Source organism: Hemiscyllium ocellatum, unplaced genomic scaffold (genome assembly GCF_020745735.1).
Source record: "Hemiscyllium ocellatum isolate sHemOce1 unplaced genomic scaffold, sHemOce1.pat.X.cur. scaffold_2510_pat_ctg1, whole genome shotgun sequence".
Lineage (NCBI taxonomy): Eukaryota > Metazoa > Chordata > Chondrichthyes > Orectolobiformes > Hemiscylliidae > Hemiscyllium > Hemiscyllium ocellatum.
This window is the reverse complement of record NW_026868116.1, coordinates 15,963-29,298: the sequence shown is the minus strand read 5'-3', so window position 1 is coordinate 29,298 and position 13,336 is coordinate 15,963. Positions and strand designations below refer to the sequence as shown.

Sequence of the window (13,336 nt, the reverse complement as noted above, 5' to 3'; positions counted from 1 at the left end):
AGGATACACCTGATCAGGTTCCAGGGCTTTATCCACCTTGATGCGATTTAAGACATCCAGTCCCACCTCCTCTGTAACATGGACACTTTCAAAGTTATCACTGTTTATTTCTCCAAACTCTCGAGCTTCCATATACTTCTCCAGTAAAAATGACGTGAAATATTTGCATATATTTCACACCCTCTGTGATTCCATAGACAGCCTTGTTGACCTTTAAGCGGTCCTATTCTCTGGTCCAGTTAATCTTTTGTCTGTGATATATTCGTTTAATCTCTTTGGATTCTATTCCAGGACATCCCAGAAAGGCCTACTTCAAGGACCGTAACTTTCCTCCGACTTGATCAACAATGCCCTCCAACACATACCCTCCACTTCCCGCACCTCCACCTTTACCCCACCCCTCCAGCCACAATAAAGAATACAGCCCTGCGGTCTTCATCTTCCACCCCACTAATCTCCAGATACAGCGCATTAACCTCTTATTTCTGCTACCTAAAGTCAGACCCCACCATAGACATATTTCCCTCCCCACCGCTATCTGCGTTCCACAGAGACCATTCCCTCTGCACCTCCCTTGTTAGGTCCACACCCTCCCACCAACACATGCTCCACACCTTTGACCTTCCCTTACCGCCACGGGAAATGTAAAACGTTCAGCCACACCTCACTGAGCTCTGTCCAGGACCTCAAAACGATCTTTTCACATCAGGCAGAGATTTGCCTGCACATCCCAAAACCTCATATACTGCATCTGGACACTATGGGAAATTTAACATGGTTCATCCAACTAACCTACACATCTTTGGACTGTAGGAGTAAATTTGAATATCCGAAGGAAACCCTCACAAACACTGGGGAGAATGTGCCAACTCCAACACAGACAGTTGCCTGAGGCTGGTATCAAACCCAGGTCTCTGTTGCTGAGGAAGCAGCGCTAACCACTGAGCCACAATACTGTGGGATCTTTGGTGCTGATGTGCTGCCCCACTGATAACTCAGTCACTCACCCTGCCTCATTTCCTAAGAGGCAGTGATGATGGAGTGAAATTATCACTAGACAGTTAATCCAGAGACCCAGATAACGTTCTGGGGACCTGGGTTTGAATCCCATCACGGCAGATTTTGGAAAGTGAATTCAATAAATATCTGGAAAAAATAATCTAGTGACGACAAGGAATCCATTGTCAATTGTTGAAAAAACCCATGTGGTTCACTCATGACCTTTAGGGAAGGAAAATGCCATCCTTACCTGGTCTGGTCTGCATGGGACTCCAGACCTATAGCAACGTGGTTGATTCTTAACTGCCCTCTGGGTAAACGCAGCAATAAATGCTGGCCGAGCCAGTGACAGCCTCATCCTGTGAATGAATAAAGGAAACAGGTCAGGTTTTGTTCCTTCTCTAGTAGGTACATCCTACAAACTCAATCAGAAATGTTCTCGTACACACTGAACAAATACATTTCCATCCAAGCCCTTAACACTACAGCACTCCGAGGCCATGTTGGTAAAGTTAAAACCCCTTATCATTGCAACTATATTTTTACAGATAACTGAGGTCTGCCGGTAAAATTGTGTCTCAATTCCCCGCTGACTATTGGGAGAGAGTCTATAATACAATCCCAGTAAGATGGTCATCCCTTTCTTATTTCTCAGTACCACCCAAATAACTTGCCTGGATGTACTCCCAGGAATATCCTCCCGAAGCCCAGCCATAATGTTATCCCTAATCAAAAACACCTCTCCCCCTGCTCTGTTGTCCCCTTGCTATAGCATCTATACCCTGGAACATTAAGCTGCTAGTCCTATCCATCCCTGAGTGCTGCCTCTGTAATTGCTGTAATATCCCAGTCACATGTTCAAAACCATACCCTGAGCCCACCTGCCTGACCTGTCAGGTCTCTTGCACTGAAATAAATGCAGTGTAACTGGTCCGTCCCACCTCATTCTGTAGCTTGCTCTTGCCTGCCTTGACAGTCTGATCTGGTGAACAGTACCAGCCTCAGACTCACCTCTTTTCTCACTATCTCTTTAGGATTACCCCGACTCCCTCACTGGTTTAATGCCTCCCGAGTGGCACTAGCAAATCTCCCTGCTCCTCAGGACCCCATGCTTTCCCCTTCCTATGTCATTGGTACCAATGTACAATGTCCTCCCACTGGTTATTTTCCCCTTTGAGAATGTTCTGCTCCCTCTGAGAGATATCCTTGACACTGGCACCAGGGCAGCACCACCCCATTCTGATCTCTCACTGTCAGCTGCAGAAACGGCAGACTGTGCCCCTGACGAGAGAGTCCCCGATCACCATCGATCGTGTGGAACTGGATACACCTCACATTATGTTAGAAGCCAGTCTCAGTACCAGTAACTTGGCTGTCAGTGCTACTTTCCCCTGAAAGTCTATTACCACCTACATTTTCCAAAACAGTACACTTGTCTGAGATGGGGATAGCCACAGGAGACTCCTGCAGTACCTACCTACCCCTCCTAGCTTTTCTGGAGGTAACCCACCTACCTGACTGTATCTGCAGTATCCTGAGACTGCCGCCTATCACACTCCCCGGCTCCTGTCAATTCCTCACTGCCTTTAATCACTCCTCCACCAATCCATGTGATCCAATAGGATTTGCAATCACACTTCTTGCAGACAAATCATCAGGTTCATTGAAACTCTCCCTAATCTTCCGCACCCGACAGGAACAGTAGGCCACTCTACAACAGGCCATCTCTCGCCTTAACAACCTACAGACCAAGACAAAGGCACAGTCTTACTGCTCGAAAAATACTGCCCGAGAATAACTTATTGCTTACGTTTTATATCTTAAACATTTAATCAAGAGACCGTAAGACATTAAAAAGAAATCCTCACCTGACTCATGATTGTAGATTTAATAAAATAAAACTGACTAAGATTGATGTTTGAAGAGACTGAAACTCACTGAGCTGATCCCTGGCTCTGAGTACTTCCAAGGGTGAGGTCTCTCTGAGGGCAGCTGTGAAATGTCACTGTTTCTCTTCTCTGCCCACTCCATTTCCAGAGAGGTTTTTAACTTCACAGCAAGTCAGCTCAGAGAGGTCACTGCTTGGTTTTATTCACTGGGGGTGCCTTTGCTGCCCAGACCAGTATTTATTGGCCACCTTTACTTGTCTTGGAGAAAGTGGTGGTTAACCGCCTCCCTGAAATGCTGCAGTCCATGTACACCACAGTGATGTTTGGACAACAATCCCCCTCTGGCCCCACCACCCTCCCTGTCTCTGTAATCCCCCTCCGGCTTCACCACCCTCCCTGTCTCTGTAATCCCCCTCCGGCTTCACCACCCTCCCTGTCTCTGTAATCCCCCTCCGGCCCCACAACTCTCCCTGTCTCTGTAATCCCCTCCGGCTTCACCACCCTCCCTGTCTCTGTAATCCCCCTCCGGCTTCACCACCCTCCCTGTCTCTGTAATCCCCCTCCGGCTTCACCACCCTCCTGTCTCTGTAATCCCCCTCCGGCTTCACCACCCTCCCTGTCTCTGTAATCCCCCTCCGGCTTCACCACCCTCCCTGTCTCTGTAACCCCCTGTCTCTGTAATCCCCCTCCGGCTTCAGAAATTACATGTCCGTGGCATAAGATTTTTATTTGGATTCGTTTTTGTTTAATAAACCACCTCCCCCCTCCACAAAAAAGTGACATATTTCACCCCCAAACAAATTTCTGTTGATTGACCTTTTGGAGAGGCCGACACATGGACACCGCAGTATTTTATCTCACATTGTACACGTAGAATGATGGAACTTGCTTTTAAATATTGCTAAAAAAGGAAGGCAATGGCTTAATGGTATTCCTGCCAGATGATTGAAATGTACAGTGTTCCGAGGATTAGGGTTAGAATCCCAACATGGCTGATGGCAGCATCGGAATCCAATACAATCGAGAATGAAAAGGCGAATGATGACCATGAAACTATTGTCAATTGTTAGAAAACCCAACTGGTTCACTCATGTCCTGTCGGGAAGGAAACTGTCATCCTCACCTGGTCTGGCCTACATGTGACTCCAGACCCACAGCAATGTGGTTAACTCTCAACTGCCCTCAGGAAAAATACATTAAAAACTGTTAACAAATACCCCGCAGGTATCACTTAAAAACTGGCTGTTCCCAATGGGACCATGTGAATTTCTGAACGGCCTGAACTAAAACGGAGTTTCAGCTTCACCTTCTCCCCGTCTCCCCTCACTCTGTTTACACCCAACTCCAGAACACTCTCATTGAGCCAAGCAGCCCTCACAGTGCAGCCCTGTCATTTTCATTGCCTGCTCACACCTACACTGCCCTCAGCCTCCTGTACTGTTCCAGTGTATCTCAATGGGAGCTCAGGGACAGCATCTCATCTTTCAGTTCAGCCCTTTGTAACCCCAGAGTCAACATGGACCTCAGCAGTTTCTGAATGAACAGACAGTTGTCAGAAGCTGGAACATCCCACCTGAAAAGGTACTGGAATTTGAGTCTAAAAGGAGTTTTAATGGGAAGTTTGCAGGTAATTGAAAATATGAAGTTTACAGGTTAACATCATGAAGTGGGTGATTGGGTCTAAATCTGAGAGTTCTTACAAAGAGACGAGGTGTAATTTGGATAAATCTGTGCTCCCTCTCAGGCCAATATCTCCTTCCTCAGCTGCAGGGCCCAGAACAGAGCACACACCCAAAGGGTGATCCAAACACGAATTTGTACATCTTTCTGCTTAACAAAAATATTGGAGATATTTTCCCACAAACAGAACTGACAAACCTTTCTCCTTCCACAGTTAAATGCCAATGATATTCAGATCCTGATGACTCCATTGACTGTAAAAACTTACTTTTGAGATCCCAACCTCAATTATTCTGATTTACTATCCTATGAAATAAATTGACAAAACAAAACAGAATATAAAGACATACCTTTCTCTTGGTTTGTGCTTGATGTGTAAATGCCTCTCCTAAAATCACATGCCCCCCCCTCCCCCATCCTAGGAAGAGGACATGTCCATGCCCCTCACTGTACCTTGCCCCCAATAAAGATGGCGGCCATATCCCAGGACCTATCACCGCCTGAGGGCCGCAGCCATTTTCCCATCTGCTGCAAACGCGGGATTAAGAGTTTCTAATTCAGACTAACGACCCGTACAGAGTGTAATTAAAACTTCCCAGTCTGAAGTGACTCATTACCTCTGTCTCTGAGGCCACTCTCCCCTTCCCTGTTTGCCTCTCCCACATTCACCAACGGCCGAGTCACGTGACACTGCACAGGCGGAGTTACTGGTGACGTGTCATCCCACTGGCCACGCCCCTCATTCACTCCCATTGTTTGGATGACCAGCTGGTTCCACTTCGTCCACCAGTCCCACCTCCTTTTCCTATTGGTGGAAAGCTGCCATCAATCAGCTGGACCCCATTGTGAGGTCAGTGGTGGGATCCTCCCCCTGCCTGAATCAAACCCGGAAGGTGGATGGATGGTGTCAATCAGGAACAACAAGCAGGAGGTGCTGGGAAAGCTCAGCAGGTCTGGCAGCATCTGGGAACAGGAATCTGTCCAGTGGCCCTTCCTCAGAACCGATGGGAGCTGGGAAAATTAGAATCCTGACAGTGTGGAAACAGGCCATTCGGCCCAAAAGTCCACAGCGTCCCTCCGAATGGTATCCCACCCAGACCCATTCCCCTACCCTATTACTGTATATTCCTCCTGACTAATGCACCTAACCTACACATCCCTGAGCATTATGGGAAATTTAGCTTGGCCAATTCAACTAACCTGCAGATCTTTGTACTGCAGGAGATAGGGGTTAAAGAGTAAATAATAGGCAGGGACAGAACCCAGAGAGAGACCGGAACATTTGGAAAGACAAAGGAGTGGATTACGATCTGGCTGGGAGGGTGCATAGCTGTTAATGGAGGGGACAGGAACCTGTGTCTGGCAGCATCTCAGTGGAGGTGGCGGAAATGGCGACTGATGATCGACGTTCTGCTGCAAAAACAGACCCCGAGCTTCCAGCTGCCTGTCACTATAACACACCTGGCCAACACCTCTGTCTCATGCTTACTGCAGTGTTCCAGTGAAGCCAGAACATACCAAAATACCAAATATTTCAAGGACTGCAATTTCCCCTCCCATGTGGTCAATACCATCCAATGTATCTCCTCCACTTCCTGCACCTCTGCCTTTGAAACCCACACCTCCAACTGCAACAAGGATAGAACACCCCGCAAGCTCCCCCCACCCACCCCAAGTCCTTACCTTCCACCCAGATACAACACATCAGCTTCTGCCATTCCCACAAGCTACAATCAGACCGCACCACCAGATTCTGAAGGGGTTTGACAGAATAAATACTGATGTGTCTGAGGGTAAATACTGAGGGGGGAGTCTGAAACCAGATTCTGAGCCAGTCACAGAATCAAGGGTTCTGTTTCGGATTCATCACGTTTAAGGCAACACAGACACGGGTAAGGGGTTTCAGTAGCAATGGAGCTGGAGTGAGGAGGGGACAAACAACGTTTAAGAGATTGGAATTCCTGGTGTTTGGGATTGTGTAAACGTCTAATCAGAAGGTCAGCTTCGCGTCAGAAACAACTGCAATATTGTGAAGAGTGAACTGCAATATTGTGAAGAGTGTAGTTCTGCTGTATAGTTCTCAGTGAGAGGGAGGGGCTCAGCAGTAAGGGAAAGGAATTGGTCAGGCAACGGGTTTAACCATGACAATGTTTCATTGGAGGAAACTGCACCTAATCGAGTAGTGGGAATGTGGTTAGCAGCTTGATAACTGAGTAACAGTGGAGTAATGGAGAGGGATGACGGGGAGGGAGAGCTGGGCATTGTCAGTGTACATGTGAAACCCAACATGGTGCTTTTGCACAATGTCACCTCCTGTCAGTATGTAGAGGAGATACAAGAGGGGCCAAGGATAGATCCATGAGGGACACCAAATGCAAGGAATTCAGAAAGGAAAGGGAGAGTGGAGATGGAGCAGGATTTTTCAACAACCATGAGGTCAAATATTAGTTTTTCACAGAATGGGAGAGAAGGACATAACCAGAAAAGACAGAACAAGGAACAATATCTGTGAATCGGTGACGGAGACTGATGAGGAGGGGGAGAAAAGAGAGTTGGAAACTCTATGGTTTACTGAGATGAGGGTAAAAGGGTCAAGATGAGCTCTGATAAGGCTTGACCGGGATTGGAGAAAGTTTGGACAAAATCCGGGAACACCACGTGAGGCAGTTTGACTCAGTGGGAGGGAGGGAAGCAGCAGATCGGATTGTCTCAGTCTTAGTGACAGAGAAACTCCATGTGCTCCAAACTCTTGTTGTTGGAGAGAAGGATGGAGGAGACAGGATGATGGACAGTGTTTCACAAAGAAACAAAACCTGGGTAAGTGATATTTAAAGTGAGTGAACAAACCGAATGTATTTAACTTTTACCCAAAATATTAAAACCAATGACAGAAATCCTGGTTCGAATCCCAACTTGGCAGATGGTGGAATCTGAATTCAAGAAAAAATAACTGGAATTAGGAATCTCCTAATCTCCATGGAACCATTGTCAATGGTGGAAAAATATCCTGCCAACCCGACAGTGGCCCAGCCAGCTACTCACTGTATTAATCACTGCAAAGTCTCAACAAAGGAATGAAACTGGATGGACCACTCAGCATCTGACAAGGCACCAGAAAATACAACCACAGAATCAGCCCTCTCGATGGTGCAACGTCCTCCAGACTAACATCTGGAGTTTGGTGTCAAAATGTGCAGAGCTGTCTCACAGACCAATCAAGGAACAGCCTGACATACTCATACTCATGGAATCAACTCTTACAGACAATGTTGAAAATGTGTTGCTGGAAAAGCGCAGCAGGTCAGACAGCATCAAAGGAGCAGGAGAATCGACGTTTCGGGCATGAGCCCTTCTTCAGGAGCCCTTTTACAGACAATGACCAGATACCACCATCACCATCCCTAGATATCGAGAGTGTGGTGATGGAAAAGCACAACAGGTCAGGCAGCATCCGAGGAGCAGGAGAATCGACGTTTCGAGCCTAAGCCCTTCATCAGCCTGACCTGCTGTGCTTTTCCAGCACCACACTCTCGACTCTGATCTCCAGCATCTGCAGTCTTCACTTTCTCCTGAAATCTCTGGATATGTCCTGTCCCACCAGCAGGACAGACCAGGCAGAGGTGGTGGCACAGACAGGGAGGATTTGCCCTCTGAGTACTCAGCATTGACTCCGGACACCAGGAAGTCTCATGGCTCCTGCTGATTACCACGCTCCGTCCTCCCTTGGCTGATGAATCACTTCTCCTTCATGTTGAACAACATTTGGAGGAAGCACTGAGGAAGTAAAATGGTGTCAAACGTACTCTGGGTACAGGATTTCAATGTCCACAATCGAGACTAGCTCTGCAACAGAATTACTGACTGAGCTGGTCAGGTCCTAAAGGATATAGCTGCTCAACTGAGTCTGCAGCAGGTGGTGAGGGAACCAACAACAGGGAAAAACATACTTGATCTCATTGTTATGAACTGACCAGCTACAGATACATCTGTCCATGACAGTATCGGTACGAGCGACCATTGCACATTCTTTTGGAGACACAAGTCTTGGCTTAAAGTTGAGAAAAACTTCCATTGTGTTGAGTGACACTATCACCGTTCTAAATGGGACAGACTTTGATGAGATGTAGGAACGTAAATTGGATCTCCCTGAGGCACTGTGGGACATCAACAACAGCAGAACTGTACTCCAGCACAATCTGTAATCTCATGGGTTTGTAAATCCTGCTCTCACCCATCACAACGGACAGGAAAGGAGGGCATGCCCAGAGCAGCACCAGGCATAACTAAAAATGAAGTGCCAACCTGGTGAAGCTACCAAACAGAACCATCTGCATATCAAACAGCATCAGCACCAAGCAACAGAGCTAAGTGATCCCACAACCAATGGATCAGATCAGAGCTCTGCAGTACTGCCACACCCAGTTGTAAACGGTGATGGACAATAAAACAACTCACTGCAGGAAGCATCACAGATATCCCCACCCTTACTGATGGAGGGGCCTCACACATCCATGCACCAGATAAGTCAACAGCATTTGCAGCCAGAAGTGGGATGCTCCATCTCAGCCTTCTCCAGTGGTTTCCAACATCACAGATGTGAGTTTTAAGCCAGTTTCATTCAGTTTGAATAACATCAAGAAGTGGTTAAGTAGTGCAAAGGCTACGGGCCCTGCCAATATCCTGGCAATAATACTAATGGCTTGTGCTCCAGAACTTGCCACCCGCCAAGCCAAGTACCGCTCCAGCACTGGCATCTACTGACATTGTGGAACATTGCCCAGGCATGTTCAACAGAAAACACAGGGCAATCCAACCAAGCCAATTTCCCTCCGTCAGTCCACACTCGATCAGCAGTAAAGTGATGGAAGATGTCACCAACAGGGCTACCAAGCAGCAGCTGCTCAGCAACAGCCAGCTGAGTGACACTCATTTCAGGCTCCACCATGGCCACTCAGCTCCCGATTGTGTTACCGCCTGATTCACAACCTGACAACCAGCTGAATCCCAGAGGTGTGGTGAGGTGAGGGGGACAAGACCACTATTTCGAGCTGATTCTAACATTGTATTAGCTCATATACTCTCATCCACCTTGTGTTATCTCCAGACTTCCTTATACAAACACACTCCTGGCCAACTTCCCACATTCAACCTCCCTGTTATCTCAAGAAAAACTAAATCTCTGCCCAAGTACTTCCTCGTACCAAAACTTGTTGATCCATCAAAAGGCTGCTATTCATAATCAACAACATAGAGCCACAGAGATGTACAGCATGGAAACAGACATTTCGACCCAACCTGTCCATGCCGAACAGATATCCCAACCCAATCTAGTCTCACCTGCCAGCATCCGGCCCACATCCCTCAATTTAAAATTCTCACCCTTGATATAATTCCTGGTTGTGACCATCCCTAGCTCGCTGTATCACACACCCTTTGAGACCTCGACAACCCATTCTGTTCGAGACTCCCAATGATCTGTTAATTCATTACCTCACCTGTGTGGCTGCTTTTACAGTTGCCAAAGCAACAAGGTCTGAAATTCACAGCCAAAACCTCACAGGTCTGCTTTCCTCCTTTAAGACATTCCTCAAAACCTACTTCTCTGGCCTTGTCTAAAGTTCCCAATAATATTTTTGTGAAATTATAAGCATGATAATAAAACTACAAACTGTTCCTGATTTGGACATTATCTTCAAATCATCACTGTTGCTGTAATGAATAATCTGTAATGTCTCTTACCCAACCACATTGTGGGAGCACCTTCACCACACAAACTGCAGCTGTACAAGAAAGTCAAACATCACCCTCTCCCCAGGCAACAGGGCTTTGGCATTAATCACTGGGATCTGTGGAAGGAGAAACACAGTTGATGTTTCAGGGAGTGCAAAACGGATTACAGGGAACGAAAATGATGCAGAATTTATAGTCAGAAACGGAAGGAAAATACACTTGCTCATCGGAAAAAAAGAATTCTTGACTGTCAAAAATTTTCCAGAAAAAAAATTAATAAGCAGCACACGGTCAGGGGCTGGGCGGCAGTGAAAAATTAATGTATAAAAATGTCTGTAAAAGTAATAGTAAAATACACCCATTGTTCGAGACTGAGGAAGCTAGACATTAACAAAGTGGTCATGAGGGAGCCCAGAGATGAAGCAGAACAGTATAAGCTGTTATGATCCCACAGTCATAGAGATGTATAGCGCCGACACAGACTCTTCGGTCTAACTCATCCATGACAACCAGGTATCCGAACCTAATCTATTCCCATTTGCCAGCACTTGGCCCATATCCCTGTAAACGCTTACTCATCATATCATGTGTCTATTTAGACGCCTTTAACAAGTTTTATCTGTACTAGCCTCCACCACTTCCTCTGGCAGCTCATTCCACCCACTGCATGAGAGTTGTCCTTTAGGCCCCTTTGAAATTTTATCCGTTCATCCTAAAGCAATGCCTCTACTTCTGGACACCATCACTCCAAGGAAAACACCTTGTTCATTTACTCCATTCATGCCCCTCTTGATAGTATAAACCTCCATAACATCACAGCTCAGCCTATTGCACTCCAGGGAAAACAGCCCAGCCTCCAACCTCAAATCCTCCAACACTAACAACATTCTTGGAAGTCTTTTTTGAAACCTTTCAAGTTTCACAGCACCCTTCTGATAGGAGGCAGGCCAGAACTGCACACAATATTCCAAACGTGGCCTAACGAATGCCCTGTACAGCAACATGACCTCCCACATCCTGTACTCAATGCTCGAACCAATAAAGGAATATAAACTGAACACCTTCTTCACCATCCTATCTGCCTGCAACTTGACTTGCAAGAAACTATGAACCTGCAGTCCAAGGTCTCTTTGTTCCGCAAACGTCTCCAGGGCCTGGCCATTCAGTGTATAAGTCCTGCACTGATTTGCTTTTCCAAAATGCAGCACCTCACATTTATCTAAATTAAACCCCATCTGATCAATATCTCATTGTAATCTGAGGTAACCTTCTTCATTATCCACAATACCTCCAATTTTGTATGACCTGCAAACTCATTTCCGATACCAAATCATTTAAATGAATGACAAAACAAATCCAGAAATAAACATCCATTTCTCTGAGTTTGAATGTGCTCTGTAAATCCTGCCCAATGACTCTGTACCACAGAAAGGCTGCACATGCGCCTGGCAGCGCCTTGCCCCCTACAAAGCTGGCAGTTCCGCATGTATCCAGTGAATTCTTGCCCCGAATAAAGATGGTGACGCGTACACATACCTGCAGCCACACTGAGGCAATTCCCCATTTACTGAAAACACGAGACTGGGACGTTACAAAATATGTGTTTTCCGATGCGCACATTGTGTTTGTAAAACCTCTCCACTCACACAGAACCTCTCTCACCTCCTGCGGTTCCACAGACAGCCTTGATTTTTGCAGGTACCTATTCTCTGCCTGGTTACTCGTTTGTCCTTAGTGTGTTTGTACAATCACTTTGGATTCTCCTTAAACCTATTTCCGAAAGCTATCTCATATCCCCTTTTTGCCCTCCTGGTTTACCTCGAGTATACTCCTACTGCCCCTATACTCCTCTAGGGATTCTCACAAACACAGCTCTCTGTTCCTGCCAAATGCCTCCTTCATTTTCCTGACCAGGCCCTCAATTTCTTTCGACAGGCAGCATTCCCTACACCTACCAGCCTTGGCCTTAACAGGAACATACTGTCTATATACTCTCATTGTCGCAGGCCTGTGGAGGCAATAGCAGATGAGGACAGAGAAACAATCATTCCCAGTAAAGAGGCAATGTTGGGAAAGATAACAGCCTCAAGGTAGCTGGGTCTCCTGGCCCTGATGGAATGCATTCCAGGGACTAAAGGAGATGGGGGTGGGCGGGGGGGGGGGGGGGGGGGAAGAATAACAAACTCGTGATAATTCACTAAAATTTGTTGGATTCTGGGATGGTTTTGACAGACTGGAAGCTGCAAATTGGTGCCACTATTTTTCAAAAAGGACCTGTTAGCTTAACTTCTGCAGTGGAGAAAATGCTTGAATCTCTCAAGGAAGTAGTGGTGAGATATCTGGGTAGAAATTGTCTCATTTCGCAGACACAGCATGGATTCATGAAAGGCAGGTCACGTTTAATGGATTTACTGGAATTATTTGAGGATACAATGAGCGCGTTGGACAAGGGGGAACCGGTGGATGTGGTGTACCTGGATTTCCAGAAGGTATTCGATACGTTGCCACACAAAAGGCTGCTGTATAAGGTAAAGATGCACAGCATTATGGGTAATTATCATTGATACAGGATCGGTTCACCAACATAATAAATAATGGGGATAAATGGGTGTTTGGATTAGTATTGACACTACAACTGTTTGCAATTTACACAAATGTTTTGGAATTGAGGACCAAGTGTACGGTGTCAGAGTTCACATTTGATACAAAGATGAGTAAAGCAATGTCTGCAGAGTCCATTGCAAGTCTGCACAGGGATACAGATCAATTAAGAGAATGTGTAAGGATCTGGCAAATGGAGGACAATGTTGAGAAATGTGAGGTCATCCATTTGGGTCGGACTAACAGCAAACTGGATGATGAAATGATGAAAACATGCAGCAGGCTGCTGTGCAGAGGGAGCTGGGTGTCCTTGTGTATGAATCACAGGAAGCTGGTTTGCAGGTACAGCAGGTAATTAAGGCAGTGAAGGGAATATTGTCCTTCATTGCCAGAGGGATGGTTATGCTGCAGCTGTACAGGGGGCTGGGGAGGCCACA

The 13,336-nt window shown here is 46.4% G+C and overlaps 1 long non-coding RNA gene across 2 annotated transcripts in view; it reads right to left on the bottom strand.

Moving 5' to 3' along the window:
• LOC132812001 (uncharacterized) overlaps positions 1 to 1,355 on the bottom strand; it is a 44,346-nt gene extending 42,991 nt beyond the window's left edge. For both annotated transcript variants that reach the window (XR_009643442.1, XR_009643441.1), the window contains exon 1: positions 1,250 to 1,355. This is a non-coding gene — a long non-coding RNA (uncharacterized LOC132812001). The remainder of the gene's footprint in view (positions 1 to 1,249) is intronic.
• Positions 1,356 to 13,336: the final 11,981 nt, after the last annotated feature.